Source organism: Rattus rattus, chromosome 12 (assembly GCF_011064425.1).
Source record: "Rattus rattus isolate New Zealand chromosome 12, Rrattus_CSIRO_v1, whole genome shotgun sequence".
Classification (NCBI taxonomy): domain Eukaryota; kingdom Metazoa; phylum Chordata; class Mammalia; order Rodentia; family Muridae; genus Rattus; species Rattus rattus.
In genome coordinates, this window is record NC_046165.1 from 24,672,132 (window position 1) to 24,696,182 (window position 24,051).

The following is a 24,051-nucleotide window of genomic DNA, read 5'->3' on the forward strand; positions in this document are numbered from 1 at the left end:
ACAACCAGGAAAGCAGGGAGTGACAAATTTCAAGCTTTGAAAGTAAGTAGCTGTCAACTAAGATTGCTATATACCACAGCAAAATTAAGTGCTGAAAGAAAGGGGAAAATAAAAGTATTTCCAGACAAAAGACAAACACATGTTAAGGCATGTGTTTAACTTGTGACAACTATGATGGCACTACAGAAGATTCTCAAAGGAATATTACACAAGGGAATACATCCACACACGATGATCCAGGGAAGAATATATTCCCAGAAAACAGAAGAGACCTAGGAAGGAATCAGTCAAGCCCAACACAGTAAGCCAGCAAATATCCAACACTATGAGGAGGAGTAGAGAAGAACTATTAAGTAATCAACTACCCAGAACAATAGAAAACAAGACTATAAATAATAACAAGCCTTTAACAATTATAACCATAAATGCCTTAGAGCTGTAATAGCGTTTTTCTGACCAAAGTCAGAAAACCCACCAGAAAAAGTCTAAAAGAGCTATTTTATCTCTCTATGTAGCTTTTCGGTTTTCCAACCAAAGTCAGAAAACCTGCCAAAAAAAAAAAAAAAAATTAAAAGAGCCATGTTTGTTCTCTAAGAAGTTCTCTCTAGGTAGCTTTCTCTCTCATAGACCAAAGCCCAGTCTTATTTACATATCAATTCAGTCATATACTCCATATTCCCTCTTGATTATCCTATGAATCAGCATTTTATGACCTCAGCACCTTGATTCTTAGAAAAAGACAGCAAGTACTCTTTTTTTAACATGGCAAATGAATTCAGACATCTTTCTGCCTTGGTAAGCACAACTAATAAGTTTAGTTGGGTGGGATCTTGCCCTAAGATCACCATTCCCTAAATTCTTTATCTCCTTTCTTAATATTTTTCTGACAAGCAGGCTCATAAGTACAGTTGCCTCTCCTCTTTTAGGTCCATTAAGCCCCTTATACAATTCATATATTTTCCATAGTTGAGGAATATTCTAAAAGACAGCTTTTACACTGACTTATTCATTCTTGAATTCATGTTTTCAGAGTTCTTTCCCACAGCCTTAGTGGTCGTCGGTGTCAGTGTCACAGGGATACATTCTAGCTTCCCAGAATTGTGCTTTGCTTGATTATTGTGGAGTCATTAACCTCAAAATAGAGGACATTCCTAAAGAAGGAGCATAAAGTAAATTATGTACATTAATATTACATTACATTAATACACAAGCAAACCTTATGCTTTGCTCCAGGGGTGGAACTGTGTCATGCTGTCCCACGCAGGACTCAGCACCAACTGTCTGCTGTTTCCACAATACATACTTGGGAAAGAGATTCATGAATTGAGAGTCAAGGATTGGAAATTAAACTATCAAGTAAATAAAAACTGCAAATAGCCTGGAGTAGCAGTTCTCATATCTGATAATGCAGATGTCATACAAAAACTGGGCAGAAAAGATAAAAGAGACCACTGCATATTAGTAAAGAGAGTAATTCACCAAGAGAATATAATTATCAGTATGTAAGCACCAAATCTTGGGCCCCCCAATATCATAAAAACAAACAGTAAAAATCATAAAAGACCACTGAGTCCTGAGACAATAATAGCAGTACACTTAAGTAGATGACTCATCCATCTACGGAGATCTTCCAAATTAAAAATCAGCCCAGAAACTACAGATCTGGTCTATGCCATAGGTCATCTGTACCTAATAGATATCTACTGAACCTCCCAGCCAACTGATAGGCAAGACCCATTCTTCTCAGCAGTACATGGAAACTTCCCTAAAATTGACCACTTATAGACCACCAAATAAACTTCAATATTTTCAAAACCTAAGTAATTCACCACACATTGCCAGATTATAGTGGAATAAAACAAGACATTGACATCAAGAAGATCCACGGAAAGTGCACAGATACTTAGAAACTGAACAACATGCTCTTAAATGAGTCATAAATCATGGAAGAAATTAGCACTTAAGTTTTACAATCCCAAAAATAAAATGGAAATGATACTGTAACCTACCACCTACCTAAATCTATGGGCTATAGACTCAGAAGTCCCAAGAGCAAAGTTTGTAGTGGTGCACAATTACATTAACAAATCAGAAAGATCCCATGTAAATGATCATTTAGAAGAAGCAAGACGAATCCAAATCCAAAAGTGGCAATAGCAAAAAATAATAAAGATTGGGGCAGAAGTTAATGAAATAGAGACTAAAAGATCAATGAATAAAATTATTAAACAAAAATGGTTCATGAAAGGATGAACAAGATTGAATAAGCCCTAGCAACACAAACAAAAATAGATATTAAACTCACATTAATAAAATTAGAGATGAAATGAGAGTCATTACAACAGACTTTGATGAAATCCGGATTATCCTCAAGGAATATTTTTTTTCCTTCTTCTTTTTTTTTTTTTTTATTAACTTGAGTATTTCTTATATACATTTCGAGTGTTATTCCCTTTCCCGGTTTCCGGGCAAACATCCCCCTCTCCCCTCCCCTTCCTTATGGGTGTTCCCCTCCCAACCCTCCCCCCCATTGCCGCCCTCCCCACAACAGTCTAGTTCACTGGGGGTTCAGTCTTAGCAGGACCCAGGGCTTCCCCTTCCACTGGTGCTCTTACTAGGATATTCATTGCTACCTATGAGGTCAGAGTCCAGGGTCAGGCCATGTATAGTCTTTAGGTAGTGGCTTAGTTCCTGGAAGCTCTGGTTGGTTGGCATTGTTGTACATATGGGGTCTCGAGCCCCTTCAAGCTCTTCCATTTCTTTCTCTGATTCCTTCAACGGGGGTCCTATTCTCAGTTCAGTGGTTTGCTGCTGGCATTCGCCTCTGTATTTGCTGTATTCTGGCTGTGTCTCTCAGGAGCGATCTACACTTCTGCACTTCTTTGCTTTATCCATCTTGTCTAATTGGGTGGCTGTATATATATGGGCCAAAATGTTGTAAAATCTCAGAAGACATATATCTATACTTAAGCATATATGACCTACCAAATTAAAAAACAAGAAGATTGAAGCAATAATGAAAAGTTTCACACACACACACACACAGAGAGAGAGAGAGAGAGAGAGAGAGAGAGAGAGAGAGAGAGAGAGAGAGAGAGAACAAAACCCAAGTTTGGACAGGAATCTGTTCCTCTAGATGCTACCAAATAGTCAGGAAAGATTGTAAACTAACTCTTCCAAACTGTTCTATGAAATAGAAAAGGAGGAATCAACAAACTTGTTGTAGAAAACCAGGATAACCCTGTTAAGGTTTGGTCTGTTGCTATGTATGTAACACTAAATTCTCTATCTAAAGGTCTAGTTGTCTACAAATGAATTTATATGTTTACCAGCTTATGTAGTAACGAACCTTGTTCCTTAATATTAAATCTGTTAGTTAAATAAAAATGGCTACAGCCAATTACTGGAGAGATTAGAAGTGGGTGGGTTTTGAGTTACCTGGTTGGAGGTTGCAGAAACGGGAGAGAAGAAAGAACATGGAGAAAGGAGGAAGCCACCATGAGAGAAGATGAGCACACGGCCAGGGGAAACAGCAAGTATTTGAAGTATGTTACTGAGGAGATAGCCAGGCCAGCAGTTAGAAAAGCAGATGAGGGGTGAACCCCAGAATTGCCAAAGCCAAATAAGATAGCCATAGTCTGAGTCTCTTCCGTAAGCTAGACAGAGATAGGTTTAAACTGGTTCAACTGCGTAACCCTGACACGATCCTGGAAAATGACACAACAGCAACCCCAAATAAAGAACACAGCCGACTACTCCTACTGATGAACATAGATGCAAAAAATAAAATAAAAAACTTACAAAATTCATAATCACCTTGAGTAGATCATATATCATGATAAAATTGGTTTCATCCCAAGATTCAAGGTTGGTTCAAATACACAAATCACTCCTCTTAATAGGCTTATAAATAGAAATTGCATAAATCATCTTAACTCTGGCATAGGTACAACTTGAATCCAAACATTCTAACTCTGAAATCCATTCTTCTGCTGCTCTCCACTGTGCTTTTCAAAAGACCTGCTTTAAATCTTAGGCGTTAGGAATAAAGTGCAAAAGAGCTGTCGCTTCTTCCCACCAATAATGAGAACGCAAGGCTGTGCTACTACATAATTCAAAATTTCAAAGGAAAAACTCAGTTTTCAAAAAGCTATTGGGTTAGGCTCTTCTCAGCAATAGAGTGTGGGGTGGCACTCTTCGTCTTCTGTGGTTCTTTATGGAGCTAGTTGTGTGCTGGCCTTGCCACGAAGGAGAAAATAGCAAAAGGAAGGACTCAGGAACCCTCTCCAGATATCAAGGCTGTTGATTGACAATGGCATGAGACATGGGTTCTGGCCTAAGAGCTATTTTTTTCATACCACTTCTAATGTTGTAAAGATCAAGTCAGTTCATGCCCGCAAGGCATCATACACCAGAACCTGAACCAGAGTGTGCTCTTCTTAAGAAAGTCTAGCCCTAGGTATAGACAGAGCTTCGCTCTTGAAACTAGGTGGTAAAAATAAACACTTATGTTAACACAAAATGAAATGAAAATGTTTTCAACCAATGATCACGCTTCCTTTCAACTCCATTCCTCTTATGCCCACTTCCTAGGCTACTTCCTATCTACTTGTTAGGCTATTTCCTATCTTGTGTTTTTCCCCATCCTTACTCCATCTTGTCTTTTTTTTTTTTTTTTTTTTGGTCCTTTTTTTTTTTTTTTTTTGGAGCTGGGGGACCCGAACCCAGGCCTTGCGCTTCCTAGGCAAGCGCTCTACCACTGAGCTAAATCCCCAACCCCTCCATCTTGTCTTTTACTTAAGATCAACCACGTATTCTTTTCTTTCTATTCCTTTCTTCAAACACCATCGCAAATCCCTTCTTTGGGTCATGACTTTTGTACTGGAGTTTAACAGGTCAAAAGGTGAAGTGTGTGAATGTCTGAGATATTTGCAGAGCCTGCCTACTGTGTCTAGAACACAGGATATTACTGAGGAAATCTCATGCTGAGGTACTTAGAGATGAAGTGATAGGAAACTATTAATCCCACAGCAACAAATGCAGGTTTTACTATAGTGAGTGTTGAAGGTCTCGGAAGAGATAGTGACAGGACAGATGTGTATAGGACAGGAAAGTGACTAAGCCATTAACTGCAAAGTGAGGTAAAAATAAGCAACTAAGGGGTTAGGGATTTAGCTCAGTGGTAGAGCGCTTGCTTAGCAAGCGCAAGGCCCTGGGTTCGGTCCCCAGCTTCTAAAAAAAAAAAAAAAAAAGCAACTAAAAGTAAGCAGACTGCAATTCAAAGTCCTGTGATCTTGTGAGCTATGGCAATGGCCCAATCCAAAGGAACATGGTGGGAAAGAAAGACAGGATAAGTCCATTACACACTTGCCAGCCTGAATTGACGGATAAATATTTATAAAATGTCTTGCTCCATTGCAGTTAAAGTTCTAAGTCCTAAAGATAGCAAGAGAATGCATTCCCATACTCGGAACAGACCTCAGTGTGGCACTGCTGAGAAGCCCTCACACAGCCTTAGTGTATAAAGACTGACCATTTTGATACACTGATCATAGCAAGTGAAAGTACAGCCGATCCAAGAGAATTCAGCCATGATATCAGATGACCAGCAGCTTACTCCTCTGTTGAAATGCATCTTCCCTAATCGCTGGATTTCTCCTGTCTGCCTGCCTTGTATTAGGTTGAATACTTTCTTTTGCCCCATCCTACCATCACTGTCACTTTGCTGAATTAACTCTCATTCCTTAGGTATTGTAATTCCAGGTCAGGAGTGGGAAACAAGACCAAGGCTTGACAAGTCTTGTCAGGCTTCCTCTAGGCTGCATGATGTGTCTGCTTTGAACTGTCCATTGACATTGTCTATTGACCTGTCCACCTTCCTAAAGAGACCATGATGCTTCTGGGGCCATCTCGGTTTCCTCAGTCCTGGCTTCACTGTTGGGCCTCAATAGATGATGAATAGCAAATAAATAAGTGTGTATTTTTTCTTTATAATTTTATAAATAGCATAAATTAAATAAAATGTTAAATATTAAAATTTTACTCATATAGAGATTTTATTTATTCTTATGTTTTATTTGTCAATGTAATTTTTCTCCCAAAATCATTTCATGAATAAATTCTGTCTTGTGAATCTTATTGTTGAAAACTACTATAATTTGTTTATAATTCTTAAAATTACTGCCTCTTTACTTTCCAGAATCTTTGGAAATATTTTGAGTATGTCTTTATTCTTACCTAATATTTTAATTATTATATGACTCTTAAGTTTGTAGCCTTGAGGAGTGTAGCAAGTTTTCTGAAACTCATGGCTTTCTAATTACCTATCTTCCTCAATAAATGCAAGTGGGTCTATAGACTATCTTCTGCCTTACCCAATTTTATCTTAGAACTAGCTTGCATCTTGGATTAAATATCTTCGGAGATTATTCCTATTGGAAGTAACAAAAGCAAAGTTAATTACTCAATATTTTATGTTCTTCAAATGAACTTCATTAACTTTATAATTATGACCTATACCCTCAAATTTTCAAAATGATTTTGTTTTCACTCTAATAGAAATTAATTTTCACAAAGAATATCAGGAAAGTCTTTTTGCTCTACCCAGAGTCCATCTTCTTTAACCAACTATGGAAGAATTGGACTTTGGATTCTCTGACATAATTCCTGATTTATTCATGGAATAAATAGGTTTTGATTACTTGGCATGCGATAGGCACTGTTTTCAGCTCCAGTATATAATCATGTATACAGTTAAGTTTGTGCTTTCACAGAGACACACACATGTACTTGGATTTATACCTATGTAAATGCATACATGCATGCTGTTAAGTGGTACTAGGCACCACAGGAGAAAGGGGCTCAGAGTATGAGGAAACAGGACACCTTCAGAGTTCTATTTCAGATGGGTTAGTACAATTGAGACTCTCTGATGTGGTAACATTTGAGACACATGTATGGGAGAAAGGGCAATTGTAGATATGTGGGTAGAACAGGGAAGGCAGAACAAGCCTGAGCCCTGGAACTTTCCAGATAGATATGGTGGCTTTACAAAATAAGATTGTAAATAAGACACCAAGAAAGTGGGAGGACATTCAGCCAATTGGCCTAGAGATTGGGTGCCGAGTGCTTGGACATGAAGGACTAGGCAGCCAAGGTCAATACAGATAGGTTGAAGGTAAGAGCAACGAAGAACATTGCCTGGCTGCTGAAGGTTATGTTCCCCAGAGAATCATGTGTCCCTCTAGGGCTACACTGCATTGGACCGCTCCCTCTTGTTGAGGTCTTGTCTTTTCCAAGGCCCCTGGGAGCTGCATAAGGGCTTCTTCTGGAACTAGATGCCTTGATCCAAGCAGTGGAGATGAATGGGCACAGTGGGGCTCAGCTCCTAACTAGCGGCTAGGTACAGGCACATTTCTAACATTCTGAAACGTCTCCCGGGATAAACCTAAGAGGTGGGGCTTAGGTTTCTTCTCCAGCTTATTTTTTATACCCTTTGAAGTCTGGAGTCTCTCCTATTTCTCAAAAGTGGAATATGAATTAATTGTAGGAGGGAGTTAAGTTTGGCGTCATAAATTCCTTCCCTTCCAATTCTATTCTTTCCTTCTAATGTAAGAAGTCCATTATGGGCCCTAGAGAGAGGGCTCAGTGGTTAAGAGCACTAGCTACTCTTCTAAACTGGGTTTGGTTCCCAGCACCCACGTGGCAGCTCACAATCTTTTGTAACTCCCATTCCAGGGGGGAGTTGACACCGTCTCTGACCTCTCTGGGCATCAGGCACTGCACGATCATGATGCATATATGCAGGCAAGACACCCATGCAGACTTATAAAACTTAAATATGATGAAATCATTGAAGGAAATCAGTCTGTTTGATACAGAAATTGTGGGTGTAGGTAGAGATGGAAACTTCTCATTTTTTTTTTGATACAGGATTCATAATCTCAATTATATAGATTTCCCTTGCTAACCACATTTCTTATTTGAAACCAGAGTTGGGATGGGTTTGTTATTGTTGTTGTTTGTTGTTTGTTGTTGTTGTTGCTGCTGCTGTTTTGTTTTTCGATCACTTTGTTTAGCTTCAAGTAACAAACTTTTCAGATACCAGTGGCTTCAGAGGGAAAAAATAAATCTTAAGAAACAATGGATACCGTTGTGCAAGTATTTCCAGAAAGAGCTGATGAGTATGAAGTCTGCCAAGCTGAAAATAATCACAGATTTTTGGCTCTGAATGGAGGTTTATGTAGACAAGAGTCAATAATTTCATTCTTGCAGGAGGAGAGGTCCAGAGACAATGCTTACAGAAAACTGATCTTTTTATCAGGTATCTTGCGCCCAGTTTCCGGGGAAGGTGCTTTTTTCTCCCATCTGAATGAGGTGTCTGGTCATCTTGCTTAGCTTGGTCAAACATGTCTCTCATTGACCAACTAGGATCCAAACTATAAGGAGTCTACCTTCAGCCTAAAATTCAACATGGAGGCCATGTTATGTCATAGTGAACAGCGCAGCTATAGCATGTGGCTACTGAGCTTTAACTCAGTCACTTAGCAAACATGGGAAAAATCAATAAAAAGTTGGTTGATTTGTAATATATAAAATTAATATGTGCTAGCTCAAAATTTTCCCTAAGACTTATGGAGTATGGCCATGGCCTAGCAGGTACTGAAATGCTCAAGGCACATTAGCTGTTGCTACTGTCGTTGTTATCATTGTCTATGATGAAGAAAGAGAGCTTCGTTTTGGACTAAGAAGTCAAAGAATGTGCATGGAAGTCATGAAGAAGATACATAAGGGAGATTGTTGAAAACCAGTCTCTTAGACAGTGATGTCTATCAGAGTCAACTAGAGAGCTCATGAGCGTCAGACTCCTGGAAGCTGCCCTACTTCTGTTGCTACATCTTCCGTGGAACAATAAAATTTCTAACAAAGTTCCAACCCATGTGGTTGTGGCTGATCTTGTTCTATACTTGGAAGAACTCCATATTACAGTCTTTTTTTCCTCCTCTTGTTTCCAGCTCATTTTCCCCAGAAAGCAGAGTACAGATGCTGTTCACACATTTCTAATCCCCTGTACAAGGCTGATGCTTTCCATTCAGTGGACATAAACTAATGGGCCACAAGCTCTCCTGGGCTCAATATTACCACAGTGCATCAGAGACATCCTTTCCGATCTCCTGGAACCAAATAGGCAACTCGTATTGCACAAATGTTGCATTGCAGATTTGTAGAATAAAAGAACTTTGGTTTTTTTATCGATTTATGAGATAGATAATTCAAAATACTTCTGTGTTTTAGAACTAAGAGGAAGAAGAAAGGTACAGAATCAGTAACTTTAATGCTGACAGAATTCTTGGAAATTACCTTTTTATTTTCTATTGAATATTTTTTTAATTTACATTTCAAAATTATCCCCTTTCCCAGTTTCCCCTCCAAAAACACACTATCCCGCCCCACTTCTATGAGGGTGCTCCCCTACCCACCTATCCATCTATTCTCTCTCATCTTCCTGCCCTGACATCCCCCTACACTGGGGCATCGAGTCTTGACAGGACCAAGGGCCTCTATATTAACCCAAAATCTTCGAATACCCAAGATATAATTCACAGACCACATGAAGCTCAAGAAGGAAGACCAAAATCTCCATGCTTCAGTCCTTCTTAGAAGAGGAACAAAAATACTCACAGGAGGAAATACAGAGACAAAGAGAGGAGCAGAGACTGAAGGAAAAGCTATCCAGAGTCTGACCCACCTAGGGGATCCATCCCATATACAGTCACCAAACCCAAACAATACTGCAGATGCCAAGAAGTGAATGCTGACAGGAGCCTGATATAGCTGTCTCCTGCTGAAAAATCCAGAGGCAGATGCTTGCAGTCAACTATTGGACTGAGCTTGGGGACCCCAATGGAGGAATTAGAGAAAGGACTGAAGGAGCTGAAGGGATTTTCAAGCCCATAGGAAAAACAACAATATCAACCAACCAGACCCCACCCCCAGAGCTCTCAGGGACTAAACCAGCAACCAAAGAGTACACATGGAGCGACCCATGGCTCCAGCCGCATATGTAGCAGAGGATGGCATTGTTGGGAAATTAACTTTCCTATAGTCAGGACAAATAGAGTTAAAGCAATTCCTCAAAATCCCAGGAGCAACTGAAATCAGAGTGGAAGACGACTCTCACTTGAATCTCCTTTTCATCATCCCGGGAAGCACAAAACAAGATCTTGGTGCTTCATAATATATGTGCTATTTATACAACACACCAAGTCTTTATTAAAAAAAAAGACAGAGATGAGACTCAGGAAGTATTATAGGTAAGTTTTCTGTCACTCTAATTTAGAGTATTATGTTACCTATAAAGCAATTACTACTTCTCCTGATGGCTTGGAAGACAGCCATTATTATTGTATCATCTGGTGACTGTTTTTACATCTGAATTTTATGATACATTGTCTAAAGGATGCCCATCTCTTTGATAGAATTTTACTTGAAATTATTCATCTTTTTATAATTGTAAACTTTATTGAAAGGGGTCCATAATTTCTGGAAACTTCTTTAAAATGTAATTTTAATTCTTTTGCAATCCATCTCTTATCACATATACTCAAAGCTTCTCTAAAAGAATGTCTAGGTTTGGAGAATGCTAGGCTCACCTGTGAATGCCAGGCCATTTCCTCACCACCACAAAAGCTAGTCCTGCTAGCCCAGGGTCACGGCCTGGCTACTTCTTTCTCGGTTTTCCCCTGTCACCAAGGAAAGACAGTGACTATTGAGGGATCATTATTTCATGAGAGTTCTATGCTCTTTATCCAGTGAAAAACGTCAAAAAAAAAAAAAAAAACAAAAAAAAAAACCAAAAAAAACCCAAAACCAAAACCAAAACAAAACAAATCCAACAAAACCCACAACAACAAAAACACAGAGCTCATGGGCTGAAGAGATGGCTGAGTGGTTAAGAGCATATGTTGGTCTTGTAGAACCTGAGTTCAATTTCCAGCACCCACATCAGGAAATTCACAACTGTCTGTTACTCTAGCTCCAGGAAATTTGGCACCTCTGTCACATTATACACAAACATATACAAATGCTCATGAGTAAATAATAATAAGTAGAATTAAAAATGCAGTCAACAAGGAAAGGTTAATTCAGCTTTACTTTTTATTGTGGGATTAATAGTCAACTTATTATATTTACTAAGAGTTTGGGAATTATAATTTAAAACTCTGGATAAGGTATATCAGCAACATAAATGTCAGGGATAAATAATCCTTAGTCTTTGTAATGGCCCTTAAAGCCAGGGGTCTATAGAATCTATGAAGAAAGAAAAATCCCGGGGAAACCAGAAGAGACTGCACGCTGCACACAGTACTGAGCCCAGAGGAAAACACCAAAAGATATCTGGAACCCTGGTGCACGGAACCTCCCAGAAGGGGCGGCGCAGATCTTCCTGGTTGCTGCCGCAGCGGAGAGCCCGTGGGCAGCACCCCGCAAGCGAACTTGAGCCTCGGGTCCACAGGTAAGACCAACTTTTCTGCTGCAAGTGACTTGCCTGGTGAACTCAAGACACAGGTCCACAGGAACAGCTGAAGACCTGTAGAGAGGAAAAACTACACGCCCGAAAGCAGAACACTCTGTCCCGATAACTGGCAGAAAAAAAACAGGAAAACAGGTCTACAGCACTCCTGACACACAGGCTTATAGGACAGTTTAGCCACTGTCAGAAATAGCAGAACAAAGTAACACTAGAGATAATCTGATGGCGAGAGGCAAGCGCAGGAACCCAAGCAACAGAAACCAAGACTACCTGGCACCATCGGAGCCCAATTCTCCCATCAAAACAAACACGGAATATCCAAACACACCAGAAAAGCAAGATCTAGATTCAAAATCATATTTGACCATGATGCTGGAGGACTTCAAGAAAGATTTGAAGAACTCCCTTAGAGAACAAGTAAAGAAGCCTACAGAGAGGAATCATAAAAATGCCTGAAAGAATTCCAGGAAAATATAAATAAACAAGTAGAAGCCCATAGAGAGGAGACACAAAAATCCCTGAAAGAATTCCAGGAAAACATAAATAAACAAGTAGAAGCCCATAGGGAGGAGACACAAAAAATCCCTGAAAGAATTCCAGGAAAACACAATCAAACAGTTGAAGGAATTAAAAATGGAAATAGAAGCAATCAAGAAAGAACACATGGAAACAACCCTGGATATAGAAAACCAAAAGAAGAGACAAGGAGCTGTAGATACAAGCTTCACCAACAGAATACAAGAGATGGAAGAGAGAATCTCAGGAGCAGAAGATTCCATAGAAATCATTGACTCAACTGTCAAAGATAATGTAAAGCGGAAAAAAGCTACTGGTCCAAAACATACAGGAAATCCAGGACTCAATGAGAAGATCAAACCTAAGGATAATAGGTATAAAGAGAGTGAAGACTCCCAGCTCAAAGGACCAGTAAATATCTTCAACAAAATCATAGAAGAAAACTTCCTAACCTAAAAAAGAGATACCCATAGGCATACAAAAGAAGCCTACAGAACTCCAAATAGATTGGACCAGAAAAGAAACACCTCCGTCACATAATAGTCAAAACACTAAACGCTCAAAATAAAGAAAAAGAATATTAAAAGCAGTAAGGAAAAGGTCAAGTAACATATAAAGGCAGACCTATCAGAATCACACCAGACTTCTACCAGAAACTATGAAGGCCAGAAGATCCTGGACTGATGTCATACAGACCCTAAGAGAACACAAATGCCAGCCCAGGCTACTGTATCCTGCAAAACTCTCAATTAACATAGATGGAGAAACCAAGATATTCCATGACAAAACCAAATTTACACAATATCTTTCTACAAATCCAGCACTACAAAGGATAATAAATGGTAAAAGCCCAACATAAGGAGGCAAGCTATACCCAAGAAGAGGCAAGAAACTAATCGTCTTGGCAACAAAACAAAGAGAAGAAAAGCACAAAACACAACCTCACATCCAAATATGAATATAACAGGAAGCAATAATCACTATTCATTAATATCTCTCAACATCAATGGCCTCAACTCCCCAATAAAAAAGACATAGATTAACAAACTGGATACATAGCGAGGACCCTGCATTCTGCTGCCTACAGGAAACACACCTCAGAGACAAAGACAGACACTACCTCAGAGTGAAAGGCTGGGAAACAACTTTCCAAGCAAATGGTCAGAAGAAGCAAGCTGGAGTAGCCATTCTAATATCAAATAAAATCAATTTCCAACTAAAAGTCATCAAAAAAGATAAGGAAGGACACTTTATATTCATCAAAGGAAAAATCCACCAAGATGAACTCTCAATCCTAAATATCTATGCCCCAAATACAAGGGCACCTACATACGTAAAAGAAACCTTACTAAAGCTCAAAACACACATTGCACCTCATACAATAATAGTAGGAGATTTCAACACCCCACTCTCATCAATGGACAGATCATGGAAACAGAAATTAAACAGAGGCGTAGACAGACTAAGAGAAGTCATGAGCCAAATGGACTTAACGGATATTTATAGAACGTTCTACCCTAAAAGCAAAAGGATATACCTTCTTCTCAGCTCCTCATGGTACTTTCTCCAAAATTGACCATATAATTGGTCAAAAAACAGGCCTCAACAGATACAGAAAGATAGAAATAATCCCATGCGTGCTATCGGACCACCACGGCCTAAAGCTGGTCTTCAATAACAATAAGGGAAGAATGCCCACATATACGTGGAAACTGAACAATGCTCTACTCAATGATAACCTGGTCAAGGAAGAAAAAAAGAAAGAAATTAAAAACTTTTTAGAATTTAATGAAAATGAAGGTACAACATACCCAAACTTATGGGACACAATGAAAGCTGTGCTAAGAGGAAAACTCATAGCGCTGAGTGCCTGCAGAAAGAAACAGGAAAGAGCATATGTCAGCAGCTTGACAGCACACCTAACAGCTCTAGAACAAGAAGAAGCAAATACACCCAGGAGGAGTAGAAGGCAGGAAATAATCAAACTCAGAGCCGAAATCAACCAAGTAGAAACAAAAAGGACCATAGAAAGAATCAACAGAACCAAAAGTTGGTTCTTTGAGAAAATCAACAAGATAGATAAACCCTTAGCCAGACTAACGAGAGGACACAGAGAGTGTGTCCAAATTAACAAAATCAGAAATGAAAAGGGAGACATAACTACAGATTCAGAGGAAATTCAAAAAATCATCAGATCTTACTATAAAAGCCTATATTCAACAAAACTTGAAAATCTGCAGGAAATGGACAATTTCCTAGACTCCTAAGGAAATAGAAGAAGTCATTAAAGGTCTCCCAACCAAAAAGAGCCCAGGTCCAGACGGGTTTAGTGCAGAATTCTATCAGACCTTCATAGAAGACCTCGTACCAATATTATCCAAACTATTCCACAAAATTGAAACAGATGAAGCACTACCGAATTCCTTCTATGAATCCACAATTACTCTTATACCAAAACCACACAAAGACCCAACAAAGAAAGAGAACTTCAGACCAATTTCCCTTATGAATATCGACGCAAAAATACTCAATAAAATTCTGGCAAACCGAATCCAAGAGCACATCAAAACAATCATCCACCATGATCAAGTAGGCTTCATCCCAGGCATGCAGGGATGGTTTAATATACGGAAAACCATCAACGTGATCCATTATATAAACAAACTGAAAGAACAAAACCACATGATCATTTCATTAGATGCTGAGAAAGCATTTGACAAAATTCAACACCCCTTCATGATAAAAGTCCTGGAAAGAATAGGAATTCAAGGCCCATACCTAAACATAGTAAAAGCCATATACAGCAAACCAGTTGCTAACATTAAACTAAATGGAGAGAAACTTGAAGCAATCCCACTAAAATCAGGGACTAGACAAGGCTGCCCACTCTCTCCCTACTTATTCAATATAGTTCTTGAAGTTCTAGCCAGAGCATTCAGACAACAAAAGGAGGTCAAGGGATACAGATCGGAAAAGAAGAAGTCAAAATATCACTATTTGCAGATGATATGATAGTATATTTAAGTGATCCCAAAAGTTCCACCAGAGAACTACTAAAGCTGATAAACAACTTCAGCAAAGTGGCTGGGTATAAAATTAACTCAAATAAATCAGTAGCCTTCCTCTACACAAAAGAAAAGAGGCCGAGAAAGAAATTAGGGAAATGACACCCTTCATAATAGACCCAAATAATATAAAGTACCTCGGTGTGACTTTAACCAAGCAAGGGAAAGATCTGTACAATAAGAACTTCAAGACTCTGAAGAAAGAAATGGAAGAAGATCTCAGAAGATGGAAAGATCTCCCATGCTCATGGATTGGCAGGATTAATATAGTAAAAATGGCCATTCTACAAAAGCAATCTACAGATTCAATGCAATCCCCATCAAAATACCAATCCAATTCTTCAAAGAGTTAGACAGAACAATTTGCAAATTCATCTGGAATAACAAAAAACCCAGGATAGCTAAAACTATCCTCAACAATAAAAGGACTTCAGGGGGAATCACTATCCCAGAACTCAAGCAGTATTATAGAGCAATAGTGATAAAAACTGCATGGTATTGGTATAGAGACAGACAGATAGACCAATGGAACAGAATTGAAGACCCAGAAATGAACCCACACACCTATGGGCACTTGATTTTTTTGACAAAGGAGCCAAAACCATCCAATGGAAAAAAAGATAGCATTTTCAGCAAATGGTGCTGGTTCAACTGGAGGTCAACATGTAGAAGAATGCAGATCGATCCATGCTTATCACCCTGTACAAAGCTTAAGTCCAAGTGGATAAAGGACCTCCACATCAAACCAGATACACTCAAACTAATAGAAGAAAAACTAGGGAAGCATTTGGAACACATGGGCACTGGAAAAAATTTCCTGAACAAAACACCAATGGCTTATGCTTTAAGATCAAGAATCGACAAATGGGATCTCATAAAACTGCAAAGCTTCTGTAAGGCAAAGGACACTGTGGTTAGGACAAAACGACAACCAACAGATTGGGAAAAGATCTTTACCAATCCTACAACAGATAGAGGGCTTATATCCAAAATATACAAAGAACTCAAGAAGTTAGACCTCAGGGAGACAAATAACCCTATTAAAAAATGGGGTTCAGAGCTAAACAAAGAATTCACAGCTGAGGAATACCGAATGGCAGAGAAACACCTAAAGAAATGTTCAACATCGTAAGTCATAAGGGAAATGCAAATCAAAACAACCCTGAGATTTCCCCTCACACCAGTGAGAATGGCAAAGATAAAAAACTCAGGTGACAGCAAATGCTGGCGAGGATGTGGAAAGGAACACTCCTCCATTGTTGGTGGGGTTGCAGACTGCTACAACCATTCTGGAAATCAGTCTGGAGGTTCCTCAGAAAATTGGACATTGAACTGCCTGAGGATCCAGCTATACCTCTCCTGGGCATATACCCAAAGATGCCCCAACATATAAAAAAGACACGTGCTCCACTATGTTCATCGCAGCCTATTTATAATAGCCAGAACCTGGAAAGAACCCAGATGCCCTTCAACAGAGGAATGGATACAGAAAATGTGGTACATCTACACAATGGAATATTACTCAGCTATCAAAAAACAATGACTTTATGAAATTAAGAGGCAAATGGTTGGAACTGGAAAATATCATCCTGGTGAGCTAACCCAATCACAGAAAGACATACATGGTATGTACTCATTGATAAGTGGCTATTAGCCCAAATGCTCAATTACCCTAGATGCCTAGAACAAATGAAACTCAAGACGGATGATCAAAAAGTGAATGCATATCGCTCCTGAGAGACACAGCCAGAATACAGCAAATACAGAGGCGTATGCCAGCAGGAAACCACTGAACTGAGAACAGGACCCCGTTGAAGGAATCAGAGAAAGAACTGGAAGAGCTTGAAGGAGCTCAAGACCCCCATATGTACAGCAATGCCAGCCAACCAGAGCTTCCAGGGACTAAGCCACTACCCAAAGACTATACATGGACTGACCCTGGACTCTGACCTCATAGGTAGCAATGAATATCCTAGTAAGAGCACCAGTGGAAGGGAAGCCCTGGGTCCTGCTAAGACTGAACCCCCAGTGAACTAGACTGTTGGGGGAGGGAAGCAAGGGGGAGGGTTGGGAGGGAACACCCATAAGGAAGGGGAGGGGGAGGGGGATGTTTGCCCGGAAACCGGGAAAGGGAATAACACTCGAAATGTATATAAGAAATACTCAAGTTAATAACAATAAAAAAAATATATAAAAAAAAAAGAAAGAAAAATCCCAGAAAAAAATCTAGTTTTAATACCAAAGCAACTAAGATTTTCTTCAAAAATAACTAAGGATTATTATTAATAATTAGGATGTACACATTTACCCTCGTATGGAATCTTATTATTTAAGTATTTTTTTTCTTATTTATTAGGTTTTCTGTGTTGCCCAGGCTGTCTTTTAACTTAGGGCCTTAAGCAATCCTCCTGTCTCAGCCTTCCAAGTGTTTAGATTACCAGTGTTAGAAACTGCGTTTAGCTCTGATGCTTGTCTCTGCCTTTGGACATAACTTAGTTTTTGAATTGCCTCCTTTTGATGGTCCAGGAAACTTTCTTTTACATAATACTAAGGAAGAGAAGAAATTGTGAAGTCAAAAATATCTGTTCCTGGCAGGGATGTCTCATAAGCCTAGATCATGAATGAGGCAGAAGATGAGAGCAGTTGCTCAGGGAGGAAATGATGTAAATGTATTTTAATTAAAATTTGTGTAAAAAAGCATTCCTGCCCCAGGCAAAAGATTGTCTAGGATAAGAAGGGAAAATCTCAAAAACCAGAAGTGGCCTTAGACATTGTGGTTTCTGGGAAGGGGTCTGTGCCCTACCTCTCTGAAGCCAGTGTCTGTTGAAGTGTGAGCTATGAACCCACCACACAGCTGAAGTTGTGACAGATAAAGTCGATCTGAGTTATTAGCCTTTGCCAAGGAAGGAAGGAGTCTCCACGATGCATAAGCCTCAAGGCAAGGAGAACGCTGGGCTAGACAGGCCCCAGACTTCTCCAGCCCCCTCCTCTGTTCAGAAAATTAAAATATGATCCCCATGCACCCAAAGAGAATGTGCGTAGCAAAATTGTGATGAGTCCAACAAGAAGTCTGAGGTCTTAGGTAGAGAGGAGTGTGTAGTCATACCTCCTCCAGCCTTTGTCCGGTCCTCAATACCATATATGTGCCCCAAATCTAAAGCCAGTCATGGAGAGTGGAGTGACTACATGGATGGAAATGTGCCCTGTGTTAGCCGAAATCGAATCTTTAAGATTTGGTTGCATGGGGAATGAAAATAAACACAGAGTTCGGTTAGAATAAAGACATCCCCTGTCCAAGCATTTATAACAACTTTCCTTTTGCCTACCACACACAAATTACTGTTTACTGGGTATGGCTATATATTTTCCCCAAATAGGAAAATAGTTACTTTAAAAAATTTTTCTACTCAAAAGTAATAACGTGCTCCAATTAGTTGACATGTAAAATGGCTTTAAATAACATTTCAGGAAAGATGGTGACTTCTCTTTCAAATGAAAAACTGTTGTGAGGAACAAATTCTGTCCTAAAATATTTTAATGTAAAACTTGTGTTGGTATTGTGTTTTTGGATTGAAGACCAAATCATCCCCCATACATTCCCGTCTCACATCCTGTGCTAGGAACTTTCCAGAAACTCTTGCTGCAGTGAGGTCCTCTGCAGAAGACCTCCCAGCTTCCTTTGGGACATGTCCCTGCTGTCAATGAAGTACATTCTCATTTTCTTATTGTTATCCAAATTGCTCTCCCAGTTCTCAGTCTTATTGTTTACACATTTCCGATGTCCCTGTATTTATTCCCCAGTGCATGTTACTCAGTTCCTACTAACTAATGCATGATTGTTTGTAGTTTCTCTTTTTTTCAACAAAGGATTGTGGGTTCAGCTTCTCTGCTATACATGGGAGATATAGCACAGTCATACAGAGGCCTTGGGCTCCTCTGATCTCCAGCACCCCCTGGCTCTGAGACTTCTGGCAAACTAACATTACTTTCCTAATCTACAACACGGAGATGATATGATAGTTCCTGCCCCCTAGAGTCAAAAGTAAATGTCACATTCATAGAATGTATATTGTAGCTTCTGGCAAATACTGATCAAGAAATGCCAACTATATTATTGCTTGGCCTGGAATAAGGAACCTGTCATGCCCCTTCCATCCACAGATGATCTTTTTCTTCCCCTTTTATTGTTATTCCTTAGCGCTTGTGGAATTCGTTTTCAATAAAGCACTCATCGCTTGCTAGCTGTTTTCGGTTCTATAAATGTTAATTAAACCCATAACGTGTACCAGAAACCACAGAGTAAGACAACAGAATGAATAAAATGTGCTTTCCTTCCGTCCTTCTTCATCTGACAGCTTAGAAGAGACCCAGTTAACAACTTCACATTTACACATGTTAAATTGGGAGGGCACGTTGGACAAACTCGTCACTGAAGGCTGCTTGGTGTGAGGAAGCGTTGGAACAAACCCTGAATCCAGTGAGGTATACTGGCAAGCCTGTCTAGAATATAAGAAGGATCCAGAACACAGACAGGTACAGCACGAAGCTGCGGAGTATTGATAGGAATGTGCAACAGTTAATATTTGTGGAAACTAGAGAAAGAATGAGAAAGAATGCGAACAGCCACTGTGGACTTGAACCTAAAGAGAAGTTGTCAACCAAGTTCACAAACTTGGTTACATAAAATATGACTTATCCTCCTGCCTAGATAAATATATCTTCATAATATCCTGGCAGGCGGAGCTGTAATTCAGAATTCTAGAACTTTCTGGAATCCCAAGCTCAAAATATAGTGTGTGTGTCGGGGGGGTGGGGGTGGGGGGTGAGCTAGCTGTTAGCCCATGGCTGACTGCTGAGTTGAATAGCCATGACTGTCCAAAGTCATGTTGTAACTTTGATCACTCGTGTGACACTAGAAACAGAGCCAGAACAGTGTGATGGATCTAATGTCCTTCTAGACAGATCTGCCAGCTCCTTGATCAGGACCTTCCCAGCCTGCAGAACTGTGAGCAATAAATTCCTGTGGTTTAAGTCATGTGGTCTGTGGTATTTGTTGTAGCACCTCAAACAAAAGGATCCACCCACCATGTCTTTCTTGAGCCTGACTCCACAGCCCAACCACATCTCTGGAAATGCTGCTAATATTTGTCCCTTGGCCAATATACCTCAATCCTGCCCAGAAGTACTATTGATCCTGCAGAGCATAAATTCAGGGAAGTGACCTATGCCAGTGTTGAAGACTTTGGGCCATTTCCTAGGGGGACTGGAATACCAGGCATCTGCAACATGAAGCACAAGGAGGAAACCTGGATTCTTAGTAAATTATTTTACTTAGCTACATGATTCTTCCTCTCTGTTGAAGACCAAGAAGCACTAGTTTCAATCTCTCCATCTCTAAAGATCAGATCTGGGGACATCTCAGGCATCCCGACAGCAGAATGGTCTTGATGGCAAATCGTACTTCTCCATTCCGCTAACAATGAAGAAAGAGGAAGGGGAGTGGGGTGAAATGTTGGGGATCTAGACAAGAGCCAATGCTATGTTTTCATTTAGGAGGAGATGGATTTTAATCTGTTGGGTATTTGGAATCTTTGAAATGTTTTAAATAAAGAGTTGTCATAAGGTTTTCCTAGATAAGTATGTTATCAGTTCTTTGGAAGGTAGCCTGAAAACCAAGAGGCGAATGAGACAGGGGAAGAGGAATGAGTTTTGGAAAGGTTTGCCAAGAGATGAAGCTGAATTCTACAGAGCCAAAAAACTAGTATAACACATGTTCTAGAGGGAAAAATGATAGGAAGTGTTTATCATTTGGGGATGGGAGTGGGAGGTGATGGGAAACGGAGGACCAAGAGGCCTGTGAATGGTTCCCATATTTGCTTCAGTAGTGATGCATTGGTCTCCTATGGTAAGAAATGAGTGCACCCTTACCAGCTTAAAACAACATCAATTTATTCCTCACAACTCATCTCAGCTGCGTCTTGGGATCAGACTCTCACAAAGCTGAACCCAAGTATTGGCAGAGCTCTATCCCTTTGGGGAAGGTCTGAGAAGGCGTTTGCTCCTGAATCCATTTGAATTGCGATGTGAATCCCTCCTGGTTGTAGCACTAAAGTCCCATGTTTTAACTGAGGCAAGACTTTGGTCCCAGGGGTAGCACCCTCTTTATATTCCTTCCACATGGCCCTTCCCATAATGGAGGAACGTTTTCCTTCATGCCAAATCTTTCTTTTCTGCTTGATCTCCCTGCTTCATCCCTTTTCTATATCTCTATTCTGTCTCCTTCTGGGTTCATAAGGACCCATGATATTATAAAATGGGTCCTGTCCGTATACTATTGAATAATTTCGTGTTGTAGCACTTAACCATAATGTCACATCGAGAAAATTAGTTAGACTATGTGATGCCATATACTGATAGGCTTCAAGAATTAGGGATAACCATATTTTGAGAAATGTTCTGTTTTGATAAACATTAAAAAAAAAAAAAGTATTGTCCCTACCTGTCCCTCGCCTAAGCACAATCAGCAGGTTGCTGGCACAACTTCAGTGAGAGTCTAGTCTTTTAAATTTCTGGTTCAAGACCATCTATGATGACATTATTTAGAAAGTTTTGAATTCTACCTCCTCAATCCCACCCCAATACTCCCTACTGAATGCCTTACTCATTTTCTTCCTTAAGTCTGTAGGATTATGAAATAATGTCCTTGTTATAGTTTAGCTGTCAACTGTGCCCAAACTTACAGTGATCGGTAAGGGGAACTTCAATCAAAGAATTGCCTGGATCAGACTGGCTCGGGGATATGTCTGTGAGCCGCCATTTTGCTTGCTAGTTGCTCTTGATCGCTAGATGATATAGGAGGGTCTAGACCACTGTGGGTAGTACCATCCTTACGCAGACAGGCTGAGACTGTATGAGAACTGAAATTTGAGTGTGAAACTGAAAGTAAGCTAGTAGGCAGCACTCCTTCCTGGCCTCTGCTTCTGTTCCTGCCTCCAGTTATTTGCTTTGAGCTCCTGTCCTGACTTCCTTCCATGATGGATTATGACCTGGAAGTGTAAGCTAGATAATCCCTTCCCTCAGTGAATTGCTTGTGTGTCGTCATGGTGCTTTTTATAGCAACAAAAAGCCAACGAGGTACAAATCTAAAATAGGGTTTTTGTTTGTCAGACATGTTCACCATTGAATCTCCAGCCCTGCCAACAGTTTTTGGTACACAGTAAAGGTCAGTAAATTCTTGTTGAATGACTGGGAGGTGATAAGATCCAGCCAGAAAATGTAGGCCCTCTGAAAAAGAAACATTACCGTTGAACATCTTCTCAATTTTTGTATATAAAACATGTTCCGTTGCCCATTTACTCTTTTGGCAGTGCCTCTTGATTTAAAACATGCATTTGCAGCACAACCATTCAAATGATAATGTCAGCATCCACATCAGCAGGGATGGGATGAGTATCCCTAGAAGGATTAAATTGCGCAGGCAAAGTGAGCCATTTTACCCTTCTCTGGTAATAGATCTTCCGAGAGTGGTCCTGTTCGAATAAATCAGCATTATTAAAGTGGGATTTTGTTTTACCTTAACATAGTAATGAGCATCACCAGGGCCAGCTGAACATTTGCCTATGTTTCTATATTTGACGGTGTTTGGGCTATAAATCTTACTGATGCTTGCCCTTCCTTATCATTCATACAGGACTGGAGATCATTCAAGAGGTCATCTTGTCTAACCTCCTCTTTAACTCTTCAGCTTACGAAGAACATTCACAAAATGAGCTGAGTGGAGAGTTATTAAAACGCCTCTGAACGACACATGCGCTTTGAATCGATGTTTCAAGTTTCTAGGCTATCAAAGTTCAGTTGTTTAAGTTGTTTTGTTTGTTTGGTTGGTTGGGTTTTTTTTGTTCTTCTCATTAGTATTCAAATTTTGGATTTAGCTACCTTTCCATCAGTGAACAGAGAATGATCAATAAGCAGAACGTAGGGGCACAGGCTTATAATGCCAGTCTCTTTGGAGGCTCCGGTGGACAGTCCTATCAAGACCTGGCTGGGGTGGGTGGGTGGGGGGCACCCTGGCTCAGCGAAAGCAAGAGAGCTAAAACTGCAACTCGGTTATTAGAGTCCTTGCCTGCCCTGCAGGGGTCTCCACTCTCAATCCTGCCAAACAACTACAGAGATGGCTTCTATTTGCTGGGACTCTTTCCCTTAATTGATTGACTACAGATGCACTTTTTTTGGTTTTGTTTTGTTGAGGTGACATCTTCCTATGTAACCCAGGCTGGTTTCAGATCTGATTCTCCTGCCTCTTCCTCTAAAGTACGGGGATGACAGGCATGTGCCACATTGCCCAGTTTGACTATGCCTTCTTCCAGGTTCTGTCTCATTGCCTCACTGTCGCAGTTTCAAGTGGACAGGGCATTTTACTGGAGTTCTGATTAAGGTTACATACAATGAGCTGGCAGCTTCTCTCCCTGCAAATAACACTCCTCGGGAGACAAGCATTTCCTACTCTACTTGGCGACCACAGTGGCTTGTCAAATGAGTGTCATCCCCAAACATAGACAGGGTTGTGTATCTTTGTTTGGGTGGAAATTAATTTAAAATAATCAGAAATTTTTACTTATTCAATAACTTAAAATACTAATCATTTTAAATTAAAATGATCAACAGAGCATTAGCAGATCATTAACTAATATAAATTAGTTAATATTACATTGAATAACTAATTTATAACTAATTTGGCCTTTTTTTTCAACTTTATTAAATTGGGTAATTGTTATTTACATTACAATTGTTATTCCCTTTCCCAGTTTCCATGCCAACATCCCCTAGCCCCTCCCCACCTTCTTTATGGTTGTTCCCCTCCCCATCCTCCCCCCTTTACCACCCTTCCACCAAGGATCCCGTTCACTGGGGGTTCAGTCTTAGCAGGACCAAGGGCTT

General features: G+C 39.9%; 1 non-coding gene across 1 annotated transcript; it reads right to left on the reverse strand.

Moving 5' to 3' along the window:
- Positions 1 to 443: 443 nt before the first annotated feature.
- On the reverse strand, positions 444 to 505 carry LOC116914199. The gene has a single exon (XR_004389734.1). It is a non-coding gene; the product is annotated as a U7 small nuclear RNA (small nuclear RNA).
- Between the last annotated feature and the right edge of the window lie 23,546 nt (positions 506 to 24,051).